This window comes from Pleurodeles waltl, chromosome 3_1 (assembly GCF_031143425.1).
Source record: "Pleurodeles waltl isolate 20211129_DDA chromosome 3_1, aPleWal1.hap1.20221129, whole genome shotgun sequence".
In the NCBI taxonomy this organism is placed as follows: Eukaryota; Metazoa; Chordata; class Amphibia; order Caudata; family Salamandridae; genus Pleurodeles; species Pleurodeles waltl.
The window spans coordinates 1,281,488,724-1,281,513,443 of record NC_090440.1 but is presented as its reverse complement, the minus strand read 5'-3'; the positions used below and the strand labels follow the sequence as shown (position 1 = coordinate 1,281,513,443).

Here is a 24,720-nt window from a genome sequence, read left to right as displayed (position 1 = left end):
GGGAGACCGCTGACTTTCCGCTTCTGACCGCGGCTGAACCGCCGCGGTCAGAATGCTCATTGGAGCACCGCCAGCCTGTCGGCGGTGCTCCCGTGGTCGGTGGCCCTGGCGGCCACCGGCCGCCAGGGTCAGAATGACCCTCATGGTCTGTTAATTCTCCCTGGTTGCCCCATCTCACCTGGGCATAAGTATTCTCGTGTAACCGTTGTAGTAGATGGATTATACTATTGGGAGTACCCATTCTATATAACACTTCCCATAGTTTTTCCCTGGGTACCATATCAAAAGTGGATCGAAGGTCCACAAAAACAACACATAAATTTTGCTTGGCAAGAACTATGTATTTCCAGTACAAAAGCATCAACCTGAAAACCTGGTCTACTGTACAGATTTTAGGGCGAAACCCCGTCTGTAATGTGGATAGCACCTGATGGTCTTGAACCCAGTTTAATAGCCTTCCCAAAAGTTGTTTGGCAAACATTTTTGGGAGATTATCAATGAGGCTAATTGGTCTGTAATTTGCTGGGGAGCTCACATTGCCCTTTTTGTGAATTGCAATTATTTCAGCTTGGAATTGGACCCCCTGCAGCAATTTTATTCAAAATCATATTTATATACCAGGACCAATCTATTGGTTTGGATTTATATAAGTCCTCCGGAATCTTATCCGGTCCTGGCACTTTGGCAGATTTTTGGGAATTAATTGCTGCTACAGTTTCATCCATAGTGAAGATAATTTGATCCTCATATGTGAGGGATTCTGATCCTAAATTGTTCAAAGAAAAATTTGTCCTGACCGTCTGTAGGAAAGTACCATCTTGCCTGCCACGTTACCCCCATTTTTTACTAATATGTCAGTTTTTGCCTGTGTCACTGGGATCCTGCTAGCCAGGACCCCAGTGCTCATAATTGGGGCCTGTATGTGTTCCCTATGTGGTGCCTAACTGTATCACTGAGGCTCTGCTAACCAGAACCTCAGAGTTTATGCTCTCTCTGCTTTTAAAATTGTCACTGCAGGCTAGTGAATATTTTCTCAAATTCTTATTGGCATACTGGAACACCCTTATAATCCTCTAGTATATGGTACCTAGGTACCCAGGGTATTGGGGTTCCAGGGGATCCCTATGGGCTGCAGCATTTCTTTTGCCACCCATAGGGAGCTCAGACAATTCTGACACAGGACTGCCACTGCAGCCTTAGTGAAATAACGTCCATGTTATTTCACAGCCATTTTACACTGCACTTAAGTAACTTATAAGTCACCTATATGTCTAACCCTCACTTGGTGAAGGTTAGGTGCAAAGTTACTAAGTGTGAGGGCACCCTGGCACTAGCCATGGTGCCCCCACATTGTTCAGGGCAATTTCCCCAGACTTTGTGATTGCGGGGACATCATTACATATAGGGCAATACCTATGTGTAGCTTCACAATGGTAACTCCGAACATGGCCATGTAACATGTCTAAGATCATGGAATTGTCCCCCCAAGCCAAATATGGTATTGGGATGCAATCCCATGCATCCCCGGGTCTCCAGCATGTACCCCGGGTACTGCCAAACTAGCTCTCTAGGGTTTTCTCTAAGGCTACCTCTGCTACCAACCCTCAGACAGGTTTTGCCCCCCTGGGGCCTGGGCAGCCCAGTCCCAGGAAAGCAGAACAAAGGATTTCCTCTGAGAGAGGGTGTTACACCACCTCCATTTGAAAATAGGTGTTAAGGGCCTGAGAGGAGTAGCCTCTCCTGGCCTCTGGAAATGCTTTAAAGGGCACAGATGGTGCCCTCCTTGCATAAACCAGTCTACACCGGTTCAGGGATCCCCCAGCCCCTGCTCTGGAGCGAAACTGGACAAAGGAAAAGGGAGTGACCACTCCCCTGTCCATCACCACCCCAGGTTTGGTGCCCAGAGCTCTTCCAGTGTGTCCCAGACCTCTGCCATCTTGAATGCAGAGGTGTGAGAGCACAATGGAGACCTCTGAGTGGCCAGTGCCAGCAAGTGACGTCAGAGACCCCTCCTGATAAGCTTTTACCTGGTTAGGTAGCCAATCCTCCTCTGAGGGCTATTTAGGGTCTCTCATGTGGGTTTCTAGATAACGAATGCAAGAGCTTACCAGAGTTCCTCTGCACTCCTGCCAAGGATCGACCGCTGACTGCTCCAGGACGCCTGCAAAACCGCAACAAATTTGCAAGAAGACTACTAGCAACATTTTAGCGCCTAATCCTGCCGGCTTTCTCGATAGTTTCCTGGTGGTACATGCTCTGAGGGCTGTCTGCCTTCAGCCTGCACTGGAAGCCTAGAAGAAATCTCCTGTGGGTCGACGGAATCTTCCCCCTGCTAACGCAGGCACCAAACTTCTGCATCACTGGTACTGTGGGTCCCCACTCATCTTGACGAGCGTGGTCCATGGAACACAGGAGCTGGATCCAAGTGACTCCGACAGTCCAGTGGCCCTTCTGTCCAACTTTGGTGGAGGTAAGTCCTTGCCTCCCCAGGCCAGACCGTAATCCTGTGTACTGCGTGATCTGCAGCTGCTAAGGCTTCTTTGCACTTTTGCAAGACTTCTTTCATGCACAGCACAGCCCAGGTCCCCAGCACTCGGTCCTGCATTGCCCAACTCGCTGAGTTGACCTCCGGCTTCGTGGGACCCTCTTTTATTGTGTTGAGATGACCACCGTGCTCAGATTTCTTGAATGCCTGTTCAAGTGCTTCTGCGTGTGCTGCCTGCTTTTGCATGGGCTCCCTCTGTTGCTGAGCGCCGCCTCTGTCACCTCCTCCAAGGGGCGACCTCCTGGTCCTTCATGGACCCTGGCAGCACCCATAATCTTCAACTGCGACTCTTGCAGCTAGCTCAGCTTGTTTGCGGTCTTTCTGCGTGGAAACAACTCTGCGTCCTCCAGCACGCCTTGGGACATCTTCTGACTAAAGGAAAAGTTCCTGCCACCTTCCATTGTTGCAGAATCTTTGGCTTCTACCCAGAGGCAGCCCTTTTGCACCTTTCTTCAGGGGTTTAGTGGGCTCCTGCCCCCCCTGGACACTTGCGTGACTCTTGGACTTGGTCCCCTTCCTTTGCAGGTCCTCAGGTCCGGGAATCCGTCTTCAGTGCTTTGCAGTCAGTTGTTGTCTTTGCAGAATCCCCTATCTCGACTTTACTGTCTTTCTGGGGTAGTAGGGTAACTTTACTCCTACTTTTCAGGGTCTTGGGGTGGGGTATTTTGGACCTCCTTAGTGTTTTCTTAAAGTCCCAGCGACCCTCTATACACTACAATAGGCCTGGGGTCCCTAAGTGGTTTGCATTCCACTTTCTTAGTATATGGTTTGTGTTGCCCCTAGGCCTATTGCATCCTATTGTACTCTACAGTGTTTGCACTACTTTTCTAACTGTTTACTTACCTGATTTTGGTTTGTGTGTATATTTTTTTGCATTTTACTTACCTCCTAAGGAAGTATATCCTCTGAGATATTTTTGGCACATTGTCACTAAAATAAAGTACCTTTATTTTTATTAACTCTGAGTATTGTGATTCTTATGATATAGTGCTATGTGATATAAGTGGTATAGTAGGAGCTTTGCATGTCTCTTAATTCAGCCTAAGCTGCTCTGCTCTGACTACCTCTATCAGCCTAAGCTGCCAGAACACTACTACTTCACTCATAAGGGATAACTGGACCTGGTATAAGTACCCAGGGTACCCACTACAAACCAGGCCAACCTCCTACAGGGATGCACAGCCACCCTGCCTGAGCCTTGGACAGGCCCCAGGAACCCTTATCCACTGGGGCTGATAACTACTTTAAGGGGAGGGGAGGGGAGGGGATGTGAAGCCCCCCTCTCCCTGAGATGTTGATCCGGTCCCTGGTAACCCTTTCCCTAGGGCCCGATACAACCATGGTGTCCCAGGAAGTCCACCTCCGGGACACTGTAATTCACTGCATGGGAGGGTGCGGGCAGGGAACACAACTTTGCTGCCACCCGGATGGGAGCAGTTGAAAATGCTGCTTTTACACAGTTGGTAGCAATGTTACTGAGCCAGCTCACACAAGCACCACAATGAGTGCTGGCTGCAGAGCTGACTTGGGCCATGGAGGCTTAGTACTTCCCCTGCAGCCCCCAATGTTTTGCTGCATGTGGGTGCTCAGGGTGGGCACTGGGGCACCCACTTAAAGAACGTCTGGCTCGCGCCGTGGTGGAGGATAGCCAGCCGGCCATTGTCACTGGAGCCCTCAAGTTTGTTCTACACCTTGTGGAGTTTATGATAGCAAGGTAAAGCTCCCAATGGCGCAAGTCTCTTTCTCAAAAGTTAATAGACGTAAATATGCAACTAAAGTTTCCAAACGACATACGTTTCTAATTTTTAGTAAACAATTATCATCAAATATGCCTTTGATTTTGTTTTCACTAATCTCATTTTTCTAGTTAGATCGAGCATTCAAGACCTCTTGTATATACTTTAGTATATACTTCTATACTTATTTGTGGGGTCTCTGCTTTTTCATTGGTTTGTTTCAGTGTCCTTAAAAATCCTTGCTTGCTAGTGGTAAATCCTTGCTCTTTGTTCCACCTATTCTACAGTTGTACACTCCCCTGGAGCATGGCCCTTGTATGTGTACCCTTCCACTTGTGCCTATGTAGCATGTGCTTAGGGATTACTTTTTTCTTAGGCTAATAGCATTTGACCAGAGCGCTGGATGTTTCAGTGGCTCCAGTCTGTTTCTGTTAACAGGGCTCTAAATTATGTTGTTCAAATGCTTGTTCTTTTGATTTCCAGTGCAATTGAAAGCAGACCTGTAAATCATGTCAGGGTGCAGCTTTGATATTTCACCATCAGGCAGTTAGAGTGGCTCCTGTCCACAGCTGGTCATTGGCACTGCAATGACTCCGGTGTGTGAAGTCTCACCCCAAGAGCCTGCAAGCACAATCCTCTTGTTAAGATTCACAGGACAAAGAACATTTTAGGCTGTGTTTACACTGTGTGGAATGGTTCACTATTGGGTTAAAGGCCAGGATTGCTTATGTTGTTTTTCCCTAACCCTGTGCTCGGAGACTCAGTACTTTAATTAGTCCCAGCGGTAGACTCTCCTCCTTACTGTCACCGCCCCTTTTCTCTGTTCACAACACTTCCCAGTGCAGGATATGTTTAATTCTGCCGCTACTTTTACCACACCCCCTACATCCCCCAACCAGCCCCCAGCCAATCCTTCCCAGTAGTTGGCATTAGCTTGGTTTTATTTTGCCTTTGCCAATGCTTGATTACTTGCTTCAGAAGCATTGCCAAAGGCTGCATGGCTCCCACGTGCCGGACTCGCACTTCAGAGCTGAGGAGAGCCGTCCCCCATGGCTGTTGACGTCTCGGAATTGTTGCTGCTGTTGCTCCACCCCAGAGCATGCAGCCACTTCCTCACTGTGCTTGTAAATCTCTTATCAGCTCGCAGCCTTACATCTACCAGGGCACATGAGCTGAGGTACCAGGAGCGTTTGTATTGTTTTGGCGCAGATCTGTGGTAATGCTGTTTTGGAAGGAGAGAGGGCTCCTTCCTATGAACTTCCGACCGGTGCCAGGGAGAGCAGCGAAAGGGGACAGGGATTGGCAACTCTCGTTGCACACGTTCTATACATTCTCTATAATGGTGAGTTCAAGTAAAAACGTGTGATGTGACCCTATGGCTAAACGCACATAAAAATGCGTAAAAATCCATAAAAATCACTGTTCTGCTCCCGGGTGTAGGAAAGTACCACCTTGCCTGGCATGTTACCCCCATTTTCACTGTGTGTATGTTTGTTTTTGCCCTTGTGGCACTGGGATCCTGCCAGGCAGGACCCCAGTGCTCATAGTGTGTGCCCTATATGTGTTCCCAGTGTGGTGCCTAACTGTATCACTGAGGCTCTGCTAACCAGAACCTTAATGTTTATGCTCTCTCTGCTTTCTAAATTTGTCACTGCAGGCTAGTGACCAAATTTACCAATTCTCATTGGCACACTGGTACACCCATATAATCCCCTTGGATGTGGTACTTAGGTACCCAGGGTATTGGGGTTCCAGGAGATCCCTATGGGCTGCAGCATTTCTTTTGCCACCCATAGGGAGCTCAGACAATTCTTACACAGGCCTGCCACGGCAGCTTGAGTGAAATAACATCCACGTTATTCCACAGCCATTTTTCACTACACATAAGTAACTTATAAGTCACCTATATGTCTAACCCTCACTTGGTGAAGGTTGGGTGCCAAGTTACTTAGTTTGTGGGCACCCTGGCACTAGCCAAGGTGCCCCCACATCGTTCAGGACAAATTCCCCGAACTTTGTGAGTGCGGGGACACCATTACACGCATACACTATACATAGGTCGCTACCTATGTTTAGCGTCACAATGGTAACTCCTAACATGGCCATGTAACATGTCTAAGATCATGGAATTGTCACCCCAATTCACCCCAATACCATTCTGGTATTGGAGGAACAATTCCATGATCCCCCAGGTCTCTAGCACAGAACCCGGGTTCTGCCAAACTGCCTTTCCGGGGTTTCCACTGCAGCTGCTGCTGCCGCCAACCCCTCAGTCAGGATTCTGCCCTCCTGGGGTCTGGGCAGCCCCGGCCCAGTAAGGCAGAACAAAGGATTTCCTCTGAGAGAGGGTGTTACACCCTCTCCCTTTGGATATAGGTGTGAGGGGCTGGGGAGGAGTAGCCTCCCCCAGCCTCTGGAAATGCTTTCATAGGCACAGATGGTGCCCATCTCTGCATAAGCCAGTCTAAACCGGTTCAGGGATCCCCCAGCCCTGCTCTGGCGTGAAACTGGACAAAGGAAAGGGGAGTTAATTGCTCAGTACCTGACCAGTACTTCCCAGGGGAGGTGCCCAGAGCTCCTCCAGTGTGTCCCAGACCTCTGCCATCTTGGATTCAGAGGTGTTGGGGGCACACTGGACTGCTCTGAGTGGCCAGTGCCAGCAGGTGATGTCAGAGACCCCCTCTGATAGTCTCTTACGTCTCTTGGTAGCCAATCCTCCTTTCTTGGTAGCCAAACCTCCTTTTCCGGCTATTTAGAGTCTCTCCTCTGGGGTATTCGTCAGATAACGAATGCAAGAGCTCACCAGAGTTCCTCTGCACTTCCCTTTTTTGACTTCTGCCAAGGATCGACCGCTGACTGCTCCAGGACGCCTGCAAAACCACAACAAAGTAGCAAGACGACTACCAGCAACATTGTAGCACCTCATCCTGCCGGCTTTCTCGACTGTTTCCTGGTGGTGCATGCTCTGGGGGCTGTCTGCCTTCACCCTACACTGGAAGCCAAGAAGAAATCTCCTGCGGGTCACGGAATCTTGCCCCTGCTAAAGCAGGCACCAAAAGACTGCATCACCGGTGTAGGAGGCTGGACTGGCTTGTAGTGAGTACCAAGGGGTACTTGCACCTTGCACCAGGCCCAGTTATCCCTTCTTAGTGTATAGGGTGTCTAGCAGCTTAGGCTGATAGATAATGGTAGCTTAGCAGAGCAGCTTAGGCTGAACTAGGAGACGTGTGAAGCTACTACAGTACCACTTAGTGTTATATGCACAATACCATAAGAAAACACAATACACAGTTATACTAAAAATAAAGGTACTTTATTTTTATGACAATATGCCTAAGTATCTTAGAGTGTACCCTCAGTGAGAGGATAGGAAATATACACAAGATATATGTACACAATACCAAAAATATGCAGTATAGTCTTAGAAAACAGTGCAAACAATGTATAGTTACAATAGGATGCAATGGGGAAACATAGGGATAGGGGCAACACAAACCATATACTCCAAAAGTGGAATGCGAACCACGAATGGACCACAAACCTATGTGACCTTGTAGAGGGTCGCTGGGACTATTAGAAAATAGTGAGAGTTAGAAAAATAACCCTCCCCAAGACCCTGAAAAGTGAGTGCAAAGTGCACTAAAGTTCCCCTAAGGATAAAGAAGTCGTGTTAGAGGAATAATGCAGGAAAGACACAAACCAACAATGCAACAACTGTGGATTTCCAATCTAGGGTACCTGTGGAACAAGGGGACCAAGTCCAAAAGTCACAAGCAAGTCGGAGATGGGCAGATGCCCAGGAAATGCCAGCTGCGGGTGCAAAGAAGCTTCTACTGGACAGAAGAAGCTGCGGTTTCTGCAGGAACGAAAAGGGCTAGAGACTTCCCCTTTGGTGGACGGATCCCTCTCGCCGTGGAGAGTCGTGCAGAAGTGTTTTCCCGCCGAAAGAACGCCAACAAGCCTTGCTAGCTGCAAATCGTGCGGTTAGCGTTTTTGGACGCTGCTGTGGCCCTGGAGGGACCAGGAGGTCGCAAATTGGACCAGGAGAGAGAGGGGACGTCGAGTAAGACAAGGAGCCCTCTCAGCAGCAGGTAGCACCCGGAGAAGTGCCAGAAACAGGCACTACGAGGATGCGTGAAACGGTGCTCACCCGAAGTCGCACAAAGGAGTCCCACGTCGCCGGAGACCAACTTAGAACGTCATGCAATGCAGGTTAGAGTGCCGTGGACCCAGGCTTGGCTGTGCACAAAGGATTTCCGCCGGAAGTGCACAGGGGCCGGAGTAGCTGCAAAAGTCGCGGTTCCCAGCAATGCAGTCTAGCGAGGTGAGGCAAGGACTTACCTCCACCAAACTTGAAGAGTCACTGGACTGTGGGAGTCACTTGGACAGAGTTGCTGGATTCGAGGGACCTCGCTCGTCGTGCTGAGAGGAGACCCAAGGGACCGGTAATGCAGCTTTTTGGTACCTGCGGTTGCAGGGGGAAGATTCCGTCGACCCACGGGAGATTTCTTCGGAGCTTCTAGTGCAGAGAGGAGGCAGACTACCCCCTCATCATGCACCACCAGGAAAACAGTAGAGAAGGCGGCAGGATCAGCGTTACAGAGTTGCAGTAGTCGTCTTTGCTACTATGTTGCAGGTTTGCAGGCTTCCAGCGCGGTCAGCAGTCGATTCCTTGGCAGAAGGTGAAGAGAGAGATGCAGAGGAACTCGGATGAGCTCTTGCATTCGCTATCTAAAGTTTCCCCAGAGACAGAGACCCTAAATAGCCAGAAAAGAGGGTTTGGCTACCTAGGAGAGAGGATAGGCTAGCAACACCTGAAGGAGCCTATCAGAAGGAGTCTCTGACATCACCTGGTGGCACTGGCCACTCAGAGCAGTCCAGTGTGCCAGCAGCACCTCTGTTTCCAAGATGGCAGAGGTCTGGAGCACACTGGAGGAGCTCTGGACATCTCCCAGGGGAGGTGCAGGTCAGGGGAGTGGTCACTCCCCTTTCCTTTGTCCAGTTTCGCGCCAGAGCAGGGCTGAGGGGTCCCTGAACCGGTGTAGACTGGCTTATGCAGAAATGGGCACCATGTGTGCCCATGAAAGCATTTCCAGAGGCTGGGGGAGGCTATTCCTCCCCTGCCTTCACACCATTTTCCAAAGGGAGAGGGTGTAACACCCTCTCTCAGAGGAAGTCCTTTGTTCTGCCATCCTGGGCCAGGCCTGGCTGGACCCCAGGAGGGAAGATGCCTGTCTGAGGGGTTGGCAGCAGCAGCAGCTGCAGTGAAACCCCAGGAAGGGCAGTTTGGCAGTACCAGGGTCTGTGCTACAGACCACTGGGATCATGGGATTGTGCCAACTATGCCAGGATGGCATAGAGGGGGCAATTCCATGATCATAGACATGTTACATGGCCATATTCGGAGTTACCATTGTGAAGCTACATATAGGTAGTGACCTATATGTAGTGCACGCGTGTAATGGTGTCCCCGCACTCACAAAGTCCGGGGAATTGGCCCTGAACAATGTGGGGGCACCTTGGCTAGTGCCAGGGTGCCCTCACACTAAGTGACTTTGCACCTAACCTTTACCAGGTAAAGGTTAGACATATAGGTGACTTATAAGTTACTTAAGTGCAGTGTAAAATGGCTGTGAAATAACGTGGACGTTATTTCACTCAGGCTGCAGTGGCAGGCCTGTGTAAGAATTGTCAGAGCTCCCTATGGGTGGCAAAAGAAATGCTGCAGCCCATAGGGATCTCCTGGAACCCCAATACCCTGGGTACCTCAGTACCATATACTAGGGAATTATAAGGGTGTTCCAGTAAGCCAATGTAAATTGGTAAAATTGGTCACTAGCCTGTCAGTGACAATTTGAAAGAAATGAGAGAGCATAACCACTGAGGTTCTGATTAGCAGAGCCTCAGTGAGACAGTTAGTCACTACACAGGTAACACATTCAGGCACACTTATGAGCACTGGGGCCCTGGAGAACAGGGTCCCAGTGACACATACAACTAAAACAACATATATACAGTGAAAAATGGGGGTAACATGCCAGGCAAGATGGTACTTTCCTACAACCGGTCCTCTGGGTCCCCTCCCATCCTGACGAGCATGGTCCCTGGAACACAGGAGCTAGATCCACCTGACCCCCACATTCCAGTGATCCTTCAGTCCAAGTTTGTTGGAGGTAAGTCCTTGCCTCCCCACGCTAGACTGCAAAACCGTGTACTGTGTGATTTGCAGCTGCTCCGGCTTCTGTGCACTTCTCCAAGGATTCCTTTCTGCATAGCCTAGCCTGGGTCCCCAGCACTCCGTCCTGCAGTGCTCAACCCTCTGAGTTGGACTGCGACGTTGTGGGACCCTCCTTTTGTGACTCCGATTACACCAATCTTCTAAGTGCCTCCTTTGGTACTCCTGTGGGTGCTGCCTGCTTCTGTGGGGGCTCTCTGAGTCGCTGAGTGCCCCTTCTGTCTCCTCCTCCAAGGGGCGACATCCTGGTCCTTCCTGGTCCCCAGCAGTACCCAAAAACTTCTACTGCGACCCTTGCAGCTAGCAAGGCTTGTGTAGGAAAGTACCATCTTGCCTGGCATGTTACCCCCATTTTTCACTGTATATATGTTGTTTTAGTTGTATGTGTCACTGGGACCCTGGTAACCCAGGGCCCCAGTGCTCATAAGTGTGCCTGAATGTGTTACCTGTGTAGTGACTAACTGTCTCACTGAGGCTCTGCTAATCAGAACCTCAGTGGTTATGCTCTCTCATTTCTTTCCAAATTGTCACTAACAGGCTAGTGACCATTTTTACCAATTTACATTGGCTAACTGGAACACCCTTATAATTCCCTAGTATATGGTACTGAGGTACCCAGGGTATTGGGGTTCCAGGAGATCCCTATGGGCTGCAGCATTTCTTTTGCCACCCATAGGAAGCTCTGACAATTCTTACACAGGCCTGCCACTGCAGCCTGAGTGAAATAACGTCCACGTTATTTCACAGCCATTTTACACTGCACTTAAGTAACTTATAAGTCACCTATATGTCTAACCTTTACCTGGTAAAGGTTAGGTGCAAAGTTACTTAGTGTGAGGGCACCCTGGCACTAGCCAAGGTGCCCCCACATTGTTCAGAGCCAATTCCCTGAACTCTGTGAGTGCGGGGACACCATTACACGCGTGCACTACATATAGGTCACTACCTATATGTAGCTTCACCATGGTAACTCCGAATATGGCCATGTAACATGTCTATGATCATGGAATTGCCCCCTCTATACCATCCTGGCATAGTTGGCACAATCCCATGATCCCAGTGGTCTGTAGCACAGACCCTGGTACTGCCAAACTGCCCTTCCTGGGGTTTCACTGCAGCTGCTGCTGCTGCCAACCCCTCAGACAGGCAGCTGCCCTCCTGGGGTCCAGCCAGGCCTGGCCCAGGATGGCAGAACAAAGAACTTCCTCTGAGAGAGGGTGTGACACCCTCTCCCTTTGGAAAATGGTGTGAAGGCAGGGGAGGAGTAGCCTCCCCCAGCCTCTGGAAATGCTTTGTTGGGCACAGATGTGCCCAATTCTGCATAAGCCAGTCTACACCGGTTCAGGGACCCCTTAGCCCCTGCTCTGGCGCGAAACTGGACAAAGGAAAGGGGAGTGACCACTCCCCTGACCTGCACCTCCCCTGGGAGGTGCCCAGAGCTCCTCCAGTGTGCTCCAGACCTCTGCCATCTTGGAAACAGAGGTGCTGCTGGCACACTGGACTGCTCTGAGTGGCCAGTGCCACCAGGTGACGTCAGAGACTCCTGCTGATAGGCTCCTTCAGGTGTTAGTAGCCTATCCTCTCTCCTAGGTAGCCAAACCCTCTTTTCTGGCTATTTAGGGTCTCTGTCTCTGGGGAAACTTTAGATAACGAATGCATGAGCTCAGCCGAGTTCCTCTGCATCTCCCTCTTCACCTTCTGATAAGGAAACGACCGCTGACCGCGCTGGAAGCCTACAAACCTGCAACATAGTAGCAAAGACGACTACTGCAACTCTGTAACGCTGATCCTGCCGCCTTCTCGACTGTTTTCCTGCTTGTGCATGCTGTGGGGGTAGCCTGCCTCCTCTCTGCACCAGAAGCTCCGAAGAAATCTCCCGTGGGTCGACGGAATCTTCCCCCTGCAACCGCAGGCACCAAAAAGCTGCATCACCGGTCCCTTGGGTCTCCTCTCAGCACGACGAGCGAGGTCCCTCGAATGCAGCGACTCTGTCCAAGTGACCCCCACAGTCCAGTGACTCTTCAGCCCAAGTTTGGTGGAGGTAAGTCCTTGCCTCACCTCGCTGGGCTGCATTGCTGGGAACCGCGACTTTGCAGCTACTCCGGCCCCTGTGCACTTCCGGCGGAAATCCTTCGTGCACAGCCAAGCCTGGGTCCACGGCACTCTAACCTGCATTGCACGACTTTCTAAGTTGGTCTCCGGCGACGTGGGACTCCTTTGTGCAACTTCGGCGAGCACCGTTTCACGCATCCTCGTAGTGCCTGTTTCTGGCACTTCGCCGGGTGCTACCTGCTTCAGTGAGGGCTCTTTGTCTTGCTCGACGTCCCCTCTCTCTCCTGGTCCAATTTGCGACCTCCTGGTCCCTCCTGGGCCCCAGCAGCGTCCAAAAACGCCAAACGCACAATTTGCGTCTAGCAAGGCTTGTTGGCGTCCTTCCGGCGGGAAAACACTTCTGCACGACTCTCCAAGGCGAGAGGGATCCTTCCACCAAAGGGGAAGTCTCTAGCCCTTTTCGTTTCTGCAGAAACCTCAGCTTCTTCTGTCCAGTCGAAGCTTCTTTGCACCCGCAGCTGGCATTTCCTGGGCATCTGCCTATCTCCGACTTGCTTGTGACTTTTGGACTTGGTCCCCTTGTTCCACAGGTACCCTAGATTGGAAATCCACAGTTGTTGCATTGCTGGTTTGTGTCTTTCCTGCATTATTCCTCTAACACGACTCTTTTGTCCTTAGGGGAACTTTAGTGCACCTTGCACTCACTTTTCAGGGTCTTGGGGAGGGTTATTTTGCTAACTCTCACTATTTTCTAATAGTCCCAGCGACCCTCTACAAGGTCACATAGGTTTGGGGTCCATTCGTGGTTCGCATTCCACTTTTGGAGTACATGGTTTGTGTTGCCCCTATCCCTATGTTTCCCCATTGCATCCTATTGTAACTATACATTGTTTGCACTGTTTTCTAAGACTATACTGCATATTTTTGGTATTGTGTATATATATCTTGTGTATATTTCCTATCCTCTCACTGAGGGTACACTCTAAGATACTTTGGCATATTGTCATAAAAATAAAGTACCTTTATTTTTAGTATAACTGTGTATTGTGTTTTCTTATGATATTGAGCATATGACACTAAGTGGTACTGTAGTAGCTTCACACGTCTCCTAGTTCAGCCTAAGCTGCTCTGCTAAGCTACCATTATCTATCAGCCTAAGCTGCTAGACACCCTATACACTAATAAGGGATAACTGGGCCTGGTGCAAGGTGCAAGTACCCCTTGGTCCTCACTACAAGCCAGTCCAGCCTCCTACAGCTTGCTTGCGGTATTTCTGCGTGAAAACACTTCTGCAACATCCAGCACGCCGTGGGACATCTTCCATCCAAAGGAGAAGTTCCTATCTATCTTCATTGTTGCAGAATCTTCGGCTTCTTCCACCCGGAGGCAGCCTTCTTGCACCTTCATCCGGGGTTTCCTGGGCTCCTGCCCCCCATGGACACTATTGCAACTCTTGGACTTGGTCCCCCTGCCTTGCAGGTCCTCAGGTCCAGGAATCCGTCTTCAGTGCTTTGCTAGTGTTTGTGGTTCTTGCAGAGTCCCCCTATCACGACTGTTGTGTCCTTTTGGGGCAGTAGGGGAAGTTTACTCCTACTTTTCAGGGTCTTAGGGTGGGGTATTTTGGACACCCTGACTGTTTTCTTACAGTCCCAGCGACCCTCTACAAGCTCCCATAGGTCTGGGGTCCATTTGTGATTCGCATTCCACTTTTGGAGTATATGGTTTGTGTTGCCCCTAAACCTATGTTCACCTATTGCATCCTATTGTAATTCTACACTGTTTGCACTACTTTTCTTACTATTACTTACCTGTTTTGGGTTTGTGTACATATGACTTGTGTATATTACTTACTTTCTAACTGAGGGTACTCACTGAGATACTTTTGGCATATTGTCATAAAAATAAAGTACCTTTATTTTTAGTAACTCTGAGTATTGTGTTTTCTTATGATATTGTGCTATATGATATAAGTGGTATAGTAGGAGCTTTGCATGTCTCCTAATTCAGCCTAAGCTGTTTTGCCATAGCTACCTTCTGTCAGCCTAAGCTGCTAGAAACACCTCTATTCTACTGATAAGGGATAACTGGACCTGGCACTGGGTGTAAGTACCACAAGGTTCCCACTATAAGCCAGGCCAGCCTCCTACACCGGTCATCATCTCAGCTTTATCCAAGCAGTTTAGAAGTGCTGCTCATGTGGAACTGAGAAAATGTTTCTTTCACTTCTTCGTCACACAGCACTTTACAGAGACCAGGTCTGTGTGCAACCCATTATTGAAAATAATTGTACCTCTGCCGGCAACATGGCAGTAACCTGATTTCAAATAGCGCCAAGTAACACGCTTCTACGGTTTGTGAACACTATAAAACACGTAAATTGTATCTATTTCAGCACACGTGACCAAAAGAAATATGTTACAATAGTGCTTAATATAAGGTCCTTGCTCTTCATCTGTTGTGTGCATAAAATGAAAAGCATGTCAGGCTTTATTAGCACTGGAGTCTTAGAAGAATATGAAAGGATTTGCTGTCTTTTCATTTTTTTTTCCGCATTGTGGCCTCTTTCAATCTTACTTTCATTACTCTTATACTTAATTCTATCAGCACCAACTTTTTCTACTTATGTCTACGGTTACTCCTAAAGACACTCCTACTGATTTTTGTTTCTACTCATAGGTTTCATTCTGACTCTGCTACTTAACCTCTTAATTTTACTTACTTCTTTCTCCTACACCTCATTTTTGTCCCTACTCTTATGTTTTATTATTCCAACATGCTCTTACAGACCCTTGTTTCCACATACAACATGTTAGGCCTATTTCCTCCTGCTCCTACTCGTTTATCTGCTTTCTCCTATTACGTCTACTTACTGCTGTTCTTTCTTTTTTACTTTTACTACTGTATTTTCCTAGTCCCATATTGCTGTTACACTTAGTCTGACCTACTCCTACTTACACTCTTACTCCTGCATGCTCCTACTTGAACTTACCTTCTATTATTTTTACATACTTCAGCTCAGCCCTTCATATGCCTATTATTACTCATACTTACTCCTACTTGCTGCTATTTACTCCCATTCTTCAACCTTTACACTCTTAAATGCTTATATTTTTTGTCCTACTTCCTCCTACTTTTCCCCCCACTCTTCTACTTTCTGCTACATACTACTTATTCATGCTTTTGCCGCTACTCTTGCTTGCATTTTATTCTTTTACTCCTACTTAGTCCTACTTACTCCTACATACTTTTACCTACCTCTAATAACTCATCTTACTTTTGCTTACTACTGTTCTTCATTACTTCTAATCTTTGCTCTTTTTCATACTCCTACACATAATCTTAGTCCTACTAGCATGTCTACTTAGTCCTGCTTACTTATACTCCTACAGCTACTCTTAGCCCATCTTATCCCTAATTTTACTTTTTCTTACTCCTACGTACTCTTACCATCTTGTTCGTACTCTTAGTTTTTATTTCCAACTACTCTCTCTACCCCTGCCTACTTTCATACTTAGACCTTTTTTTGCTCATGCTCACGCTGCATATTACTTCTATTTATGCCTATTTTACTAATTTCCACTCCTACTTGAACCTGCTCCTACCTTTTCAAATGTATGCTTACATTTATTCCTGCTCCCACTCCTTCCTACTATTATCTATACATACTCCTGATCTTACTCCCACTCAATCCAATTTACTTCTGTTCAAATTCTTACCCCATTCTTACCCTACACAGATTCATACTTACTCCTAGTCCTCGAATTACCCCTACTCTTTCTCCTTTGCTTACTTCCCCTTATGCCTTCTCTTACTTTCACATACTCCTACTTATACCTGCTATTTCAACTGCTACTCTTGCTCCTACCATTGCTTACCTGCTACCTACTCCTACTTGTTGGAATCTGTGTTTGCTCAGCTCACAGCAGAGCATTTTTACGGCATCTATCCAAACCTTCACAGGGAAGAGGTTTGTCTGCCCTAAAAGATGGCTGCTGTTTAAAGTTTGCACTGTCATAAATAGACGAAGAGCCAGATGTGGTTTTACTGTCTGGATTTAAACCTGCCGTTGCAAGTTGGCGTAGTTACTAGTGGGTAAAAAATATACGACCAACACTACACAATGAAAATATCTAAGCCGAGGTACACGGGAAGAACTTGTGAACCATTGCTTATTCTGGTTCTCTTCAAAAGAGATCACTGATCCTAGCTCAAAGGGGGAACACGTTACTGATTCCCGATGCCTAAATTAAATTAAGTAGGATTTCTGGGTCAAATTAGGATTTCTGGGTCAAAGCAACGCAGTACAAATTATTTATTACCTCTTCAAAGATGCAACTCTTATATGTAGTAAATCTTCCAATTACACGTAAGGCATTCATAAAGTTATGCTTCCTGAGCTAGAGGGATATTGATGTATGGGGTACAGATTCCTAACTCACAGGAGGAGTTACTGACTCCCCAAAAAGCAGCTTCAAACCCTAATGAGTCATTAATCAAGATCTACTTCTCTGTTTATGAAACCCTTGCAAAAGAGGTGGGTGGGGACAGAACACAGACCTCTGAGGTGTACAGAGAAGGCAGAGAGAGGAAACCTTCGCTTACACTACCGATCCTAAACATACCTATACTCCCACCTTAACCAGTCCCTACTTCCCCTACATTCTGGACTGCACAACTCACCTGAAACCCTTGAGGATACCTCAGTACCTACACTCCCCCAGGCTTTCATCAGGCATAATGTTGCAATCACAATAGTCATAAGTGCGTAAGGCTTCTGTAATTCAATATCCCACATAATTCCAATACACAAATATACTCCACACCACACAGTTCCACCCCAAACAATTCTACAATTAACAATTCCAATACAATGCGCATAATTCCACTCCACACCACATACATCCACTACACTCTAAACCAAAACACATAAGTAAAAAACATTGACATTTACAGCGCCAATAGCTCTAACTCTAAAAAATGTGAGACCTATTGCATTGCAAATGCTTGTTTTTTTATGCTGCCGAAGCGTGTGTTGCGCATGTGGTTATGTACCTTAATGAAATTGCTTGTAACTGTGTTTTCCCCTTTCTTTTTGTATTACAGGAATCTCAAGATGCCAATCAGGAGACGAAGACTTTGAATCTACACTCTGCTGGGAACCCGAACAAGGTAAGTGGAAGTATTCTCATCTGTGATGAACTGCAGGGCACAAAAGAATGCTCTCTCTCTAGGAGCGTCAAAGCCAACCAACCAACTATTTTAGACAAGCAAAACCATTGAAAATCACTAGTTGCGGTTATATTAAGTCACTATACTGCATGTCCTAAAGTAACTACATTGTGATCTTGCCATGCTTTGCTTAATACCTCTTATATTACATTATTAATTACGTTCTATGAGGTCATTAATAACATCACAACAGCCTCTAAAATGACACTGTGAGTGGCTGAGTTGGGAGTACATATATTCTAATTATATGCAATGTAACCATTTTCAAATAATTTAAATGAGGTGTTATTTTCAATCACTACCTCCTTTAGTATTTTTTATTGGAGTTTTTTGCAGTACCTATCAATCAATCGGGATTTATATAGCGCAGCTAATCACCCAAAAGTGTACCCAGGCACTTGCAGGCCCCAGAGAGCTCATTCGAACAGCCAGGTCTTGAAGGCCCTTCGTAATTATGGGAGTGAGAAGATTCCTCTGGAGCTGCTTGGGGAAGTTGTTTCAGGTCTTTGCTGCGACGGAAGAGAAGGAGCATCCTCTACATCTGCTTTGGTAGATGCGGAGAGTGTGGGCAAGGGAAAGGGAGGCAGAGCGTAAGCTGCTCTGCTATAGCTACCTTCTATCAGCCTAAGCTGCTAGAAACACCTCTTCTACACTAATAAGGGATAACCTGACCTGGTGCAGACTGTAAGTACCCCTTGGTACCCACTACAAACCAGGCCAGCCTCCTACAACAAGCAACTTCCCCTAATAAATGGTGTTGAGGTTGCGGCCCACAGGGATACAGGAGCCAGTGTCACTATGGTGATTGAGAAACTGGTTCACCCTGATCAACACCTACTTGGTCAGCAGTACCAAGTGACTGATGCTCATAACAACACTCTCAGCCACTCCATGGCTGTTGTGAATCTCAACTGGGTGGGGGTTACTGGTCCAAAGAAAGTTGTGGTAGCCACTGATTTACCTGTAGACTGCTTACTAGGCAATGATTTGGAGACATCAGCTTGGGCTGAAGTGGAGTTGGAGGCTCATGCAGCAATGCTGGGCATTCTAGGGTATATCTTTGCTCTCACAAGGGCTCAGGTCCAGAAGCAAAGAGGACAGGGAAGCTTGGATCCTCGAACAATGGACCAAGTGCCCCCAGAAGCTAGGGGTAGAAAGGGTAAAGCCTTGCCCACTATCCCTCCCTCTCCAGAAGATTCCCCTTTTGAGGAAGAGGAATCCACTCCCTGTGCAGAACCTACACCAGATGAGCTGGCAGCAGACACTGCTGAGCTTTTGGGTACAGGGGTGCCTGCTAGGGAAGAGCTGAGTGTGGCACAGCAGACCTGTCCCACACTAGAGGGTTTAAGACAGCAAGCTGTAAAACAGCAGAATGGGGATATCACTGATAGCCATAAGGTCTATTGGGAAGATAACCTCCTCTATACTGAGTCGAGGGACCCTAAACCTGGAGCTGCCAGGAGATTGGTCATCCCTTTGCAGTATAGGGAGTTCCTTCTGACCTTGGTACATGATATTCCTCTGCCTGGGCATTTGGGCCAGAATAAAACTTGGGACAGACTTATTCCATTGTTTCGCCAGCCTCACATATCAGAGGACACAAAGGAGTTTTGTCGCTCCTGTGTGACCTGCCAAGCCAGTGGCAAGACTGGTGGCACACCTAAAGCCCCCTTAATTCCACTTCCTGTGGTAGGCGTGCCCTTTGAAAGGGGTTGATATAGTTGTCCCCCTTGACCCTCCAACAGCTTCAGGTAATAGGTTTATCCTTGTGGCAGTGGACCAAGCCACTAGGTATCCTGTAGCTATACCCTTAAGGACCACTATAGCTCCTGCAGTGGCAAAAGCCTTCATGGGAATCTTTTCCAGAGTGGGTTTCCCTAAGAAAGTGGTGTCAGACAGAGGTAGTAACTTCATGTCTGCTTACCTCAAAGATATGTGGGAGGAGTGTTGTAGGAGGCTGGACTGGCTTGTAGTGAGTACCAAGGGGTACTTGCACCTTGCACCAGGCCTAGTTATCCCTTATTAGTGTATAGGGTGTCTAGCAGCTTAGGCTGATAGATAATGGTAGCTTAGCAGAGCAGCTTAGGCTGAACTAGGAGACAGGTGAAGCTACTACAGTACCACTTAGTGTCATATGCACAATATCATAAGAAAACACAATACACAGTTATACTAAAAATAAAGGTACTTTATTTTTATGACAATATGCCAAAGTATCTTCGAGTGTACCCTCAGTGGGAGGATAGGAAATATACATAAGATATATATACACAATAGCAAATATATGCAGTATAGTCTTAGAAAACAGTGCAAACAATGTATAGTTACAATAGGATGCAATGGGGAAACATAAGGATAGGGGCAACACAAACCATATACTCCAAAAGTGGAATGCGAACCACGAATGGACCCCAAGCCTATGTGACCTTGTAGAGGGTCGCTGGGACTATTAGAAAATAGTGAGAGTTAGAAAAATAACCCTCCCAAGACCCTGAAAAGTGAGTGCTAAGTGCACTAAAGTTCCCCTAAGGACAAAGAAGTCGTGTTAGAGGAATAATGCAGGAAAGACACAAACCAACAATGCAACAACTGTGGATTTCCAATCTAGGGTACCTGTGGAACAAGGGGACCAAGTCCAAAAGTCACAAGCAAGTCGGAGATGGGCATATGCCCAGGAAATGCCAGCTGCGGGTGCAAAGAAGCTTCTACTGGACAGAAGAAGCTGTGGTTTCTGCAGGAACGAAAAGGGCTAGAGACTTCCCCTTTGGTGAACGGATCCCTCTCCCCGTGGAGAGTCGTGCAGAAGTGTTTTCCCGCCAAAAGAACGCCAACAAGCCTTGCTAGCTGCAAATCGTGCGGTTAGCGTTTTTGGACGCTGCTGTGGCCCAGGAGGGACCAGGAGGTCGCAAATTGGACCAGGAGAGAGAAGGGACGTCGAGCAAGACAAGGAGCCCTCTCAGCAGCAGGTAGCACCCGGAGAAGTGCCAGAAACAGGCACTACGAGGATGCGTGAAACGGTGCTCACCCGAAGTTACACAAAGGAGTCCCACGTCGCCGGAGACCAACTTAGAAAGTCGTGCAATGCAGGTTAGAGTGCCGTGGACCCAGGCTTGGCTGTGCACGAAGGATTTCCGCCGGAAGTGCACAGGGGCCGGAGTAGCTGCAAAAGTCGCGGTTCCCAGCAATGCAGCCCAGCGAGGTGAGGCAAGGACTTACCTCCACCAAACTTGGACTGAAGAGTCACTGGACTGTGGGGGCCACTTGGACAGAGTTGCTGGATTCGAGGGACCTCGCTCGTCGTGCTGAGAGGAGACCCAAGGGACCGGTAATGCAGCTTTTTGGTGCCTGCGGTTGCAGGGGGAAGATTCCGTCGACCCACGGGAGATTTCTTCGGAGCTTCTGGTGCAGAGAGGAGGCAGACTACCCCCACAGCATGCACAAGCAGGAAAACAGTCGAGAAGGCGGCAGGATCAGCGTTACAGAGTTGCAGTAGTCGTCTTTGCTACTATGTTGCAGGTTTGCAGGCTTCCAGCGCGGTCAGCAGTCGATTCCTTGGCAGAAGGTGAAGAGAGAGATGCAGAGGAACTCGGATGAGCTCTTGCATTCGTTATCTAAAGTTTCCCCAGAGACAGAGACCCTAAATAGCCAGAAAAGAGGGTTTGGCTACTTAGGAGAGAGGATAGGCTAGCAACACCTGAAGGAGCCTATCACAAGGAGTCTCTGACGTCACCTGGTGGCACTGGCCACTCAGAGCAGTCCAGTGTGCCAGCAGCACCTCTGTTTCCAAGATGGCAGAGGTCTGGAGCACACTGGAGGAGCTCTGGACACCTCCCAGGGGAGGTGCAGGTCAGGGGAGTGGTCACTCCCCTTTCCTTTGTCCAGTTTCGCGCCAGAGCAGGGCTAAGGGGTCCCCTGAACCGGTGTAGACTGGCTTATGCAGAATTGGGCACATCTGTGCCCAAGAAAGCATTTCCAGAGGCTGGGGGAGGCTACTCCTCCCCTGCCTTCACACCATTTTCCAAAGGGAGAGGGTGTAACACCCTCTCTCAGAGGAAGTTCTTTGTTCTGCCATCCTGGGCCAGGCCTGGCTGGACCCCAGGAGGGTAGATGCCTGTCTGAGGGGTTGGCAGCAGCAGCAGCTGCAGTGAAACCCCAAGAAGGGCAGTTTGGCAGTACCAGGGTCTGTGCTACAGACCACTGGGATCATGGGATTGTGCCAATTATGCCAGGATGGTATAGAGGGGGCAATTCCATGATCATAGACATGTTACATGGCCATATTCGGAGTTACCATTGTGAAGCTACATATAGGTAGTGACCTATATGTAGTGCACGCGTGTAATGGTGTCCCTGCACTCACAAAGTTCAGGGAATTGGCTCTGAACAATGTGGGGGCACCTTGGCTAGTGCCAGGGTGCCCTCACACTAAGTAACTTTCCACCTAACCTTTACCAGGTAAAGGTTAGACATATAGGTGACTTATAAGTTACTTAAGTGCAGTGTAAAATGGCTGTGAAATAACGTGGACGTTATTTCACTCAGGCTGCAGTGGCAGGCCCGTGTAAGAATTGTCAGAGCTCCCTATGGGTGGCAAAAGAAATGCTGCAGCCCATAGGGATCTCCTGGAACCCCAATACCCTGGGTACCTCAGTACCATATACTAGGGAATTATAAGGGTGTTCCAGTAAGCCAATGTAAATTTGTAAAAATGGTCACTAGCCTGTTAGTGACAATTTGGAAAGAAATGAGAGAGCATAACCACTGAGGTTCTGATTAGCAGAGCCTCAGTGAGACAGTTAGTCACTACACAGGTAACACATTCAGGCACACTTATGAGCACTGGGGCCCTGGGTTACCAGGGTCCCAGTGACACATACAACTAAAACAACATATATACAGTGAAAAATGGGGGTAACATGCCAGGCAAGATGGTACTTTCCTACAAGTGTGGTGTAACTTACAAGTTCACTACTCCTTATCATCCACAGACAAATGGCCTGGTTGAGAGGTTTAATAAAAGTCTCAAAGGTATGGTCATGGGACTCCCTGAAAAATTCAGGAGGAGATGGGAAGTCCTGTTGCCATGCCTCCTTTTAGCTTATATGGAGGTACCCCAAAAAAGGAGTGGGTTTTAGCCCCTTTTTACTGCTCTTTGGGCACCCTGTAAGAGGTCCCCTTACTCTTGTGAAGAAGGGTTGGGAACAACCTTTAAATGCTCCCAAGCAAGACATTGTGGACTATGGACTTGGCCTAAGATCCAGAATGGCCGAGTACATGAAAAAGACCAGTAAAAATCTTCAGGCCAGCCAAGAGCTCCAAAAGCAATGGCATGACCAGAAGGCTATCCTGACCCAGTACAACACAGGACAGAAGGTGTGGGTATTGGAGCCTGTGGCCCCAAGAGCACTCCAGGACAAATGGATTGTACCCCATCTCATTGTTGTAAAGAAAGGTGAGGTCACCTATTTGGTAGACCTGGGCACTGCCAGGAGTCCCCTTAGGGTGCTTTATTTCAATCGCCTAAAACCTTATTATGACAGGGCTGACTTAACCCTGCTCATGGCAACTGATGAGGGGCAGGAAGAAGAGAGTGACCCTCTCCCTGACCTCTTCTCCACCACTGAAGCTGATGGCTTAGTGGAGGGGGTTGTGCTGAGCAGAAGGACAACTGCTTAAATCTCATAGATCAGTTTTCTGGTCTCTTCTCACCGATCCCAGGTACAACTACCTGGTGTGTGCACACAATCAACACTGGAGACAGTTTGCCTGTCAAAAGTAAGATTTACAGGCAGCCTGCCCAAGTCAGAGATTGCATAAAACAAGAGGTACAGAAAATGTTAGATCTGGGAGTGATTGAGTCTTCTGAAAGCCCATGGGTTAGCCCAGTGGTGCTTGTCCCCAAACCTTATAGTAAAGATGGTAAAAAGGAAATAAGGTTTTGTGTTGACGGTAGAGGTCTCAATCAAGTAACCAAAACTGATGCTCACCCTATACCCAGGGCAGATGAGCTAATAGAGACACTGGCTTCTGCCAAGTATCTAAGCACTTTTGAATTAACTGTAGGGTATTGGCAGATTAAGTTGTCAGAAGATGCTAAACCTAAAACAACATTTTCCACCATTGGAGGGCACTATCAGTTCACTGATATGCCATTTGGATTGAAACATGCACCTGCCACTTTTCAGAGGTTGGTGAACACAGTCCTGCAAGGACTGGAAGCTTTTAGTGCAGCATATCTAGATGATAAAGCTGTCTTTAGCTCCACCTGGGATGATCACCTGGTCCACCTATGGAAAGATTTGGAGGCCCTGCAAAAGGCAGGCCTCACTATCAAGGCTAGATAGGGCAGGGGAAAGTGGTTTATCTGTGGCACCTGGTAGGTGGGGAACAGATTGCACCACTGCAGGGGAAGATCCAAACTATTATGGAATGGACTCCCCCTACAAATCAAACCCAGGTGAGAGCCTTCTTAAACCTCACAGGGTACTATAGGAAGTTCATTAAGAACTATGGCCCCATTGCAGCCCCTCTTAATGACCTCACCAGCAAGAAGATTCCTAAAAAGGTATTGTTGACAGCTATCTGTCAAAAGGCTTTTGATTAGCTCAAACAGGCCATGTGCTCTGCACCTGTCCTAAAAAGCTCTTGTTACTCCAAGAAGTTCATAGTCAAGACTGATGCTTCCGAATTAAGGGTGGGGCAGTATTCTCACAGCTTAACACTGAGGGACAGGATCAACCTTGCTTTTATCAGCAGGAGGTTGACCCCTAGAGAAAAGCGTTGGTCTGCCATAAAGAGGGAGGCCTTTGCTGTGGTCTGGGCACTGAAAAAGTTGAGACCATACCTGTTTGGTACTCACTTTATTGTTCAGACAGACCACAAACCCCTATTATGGCTTAAACAAATGAAAGGTGAAACCCCTA

General features: G+C 48.0%; 1 long non-coding RNA gene across 1 annotated transcript in view; it reads left to right on the top strand.

The window, feature by feature from the left end:
- LOC138283347 (uncharacterized) overlaps positions 1-24,720 on the top strand; it is a 225,539-nt gene that overhangs the window by 107,382 nt on the left and 93,437 nt on the right. The window contains exon 2 of the long non-coding RNA XR_011201206.1: positions 17,672-17,737. This is a non-coding gene — a long non-coding RNA (uncharacterized lncRNA). The remainder of the gene's footprint in view (positions 1-17,671; positions 17,738-24,720) is intronic.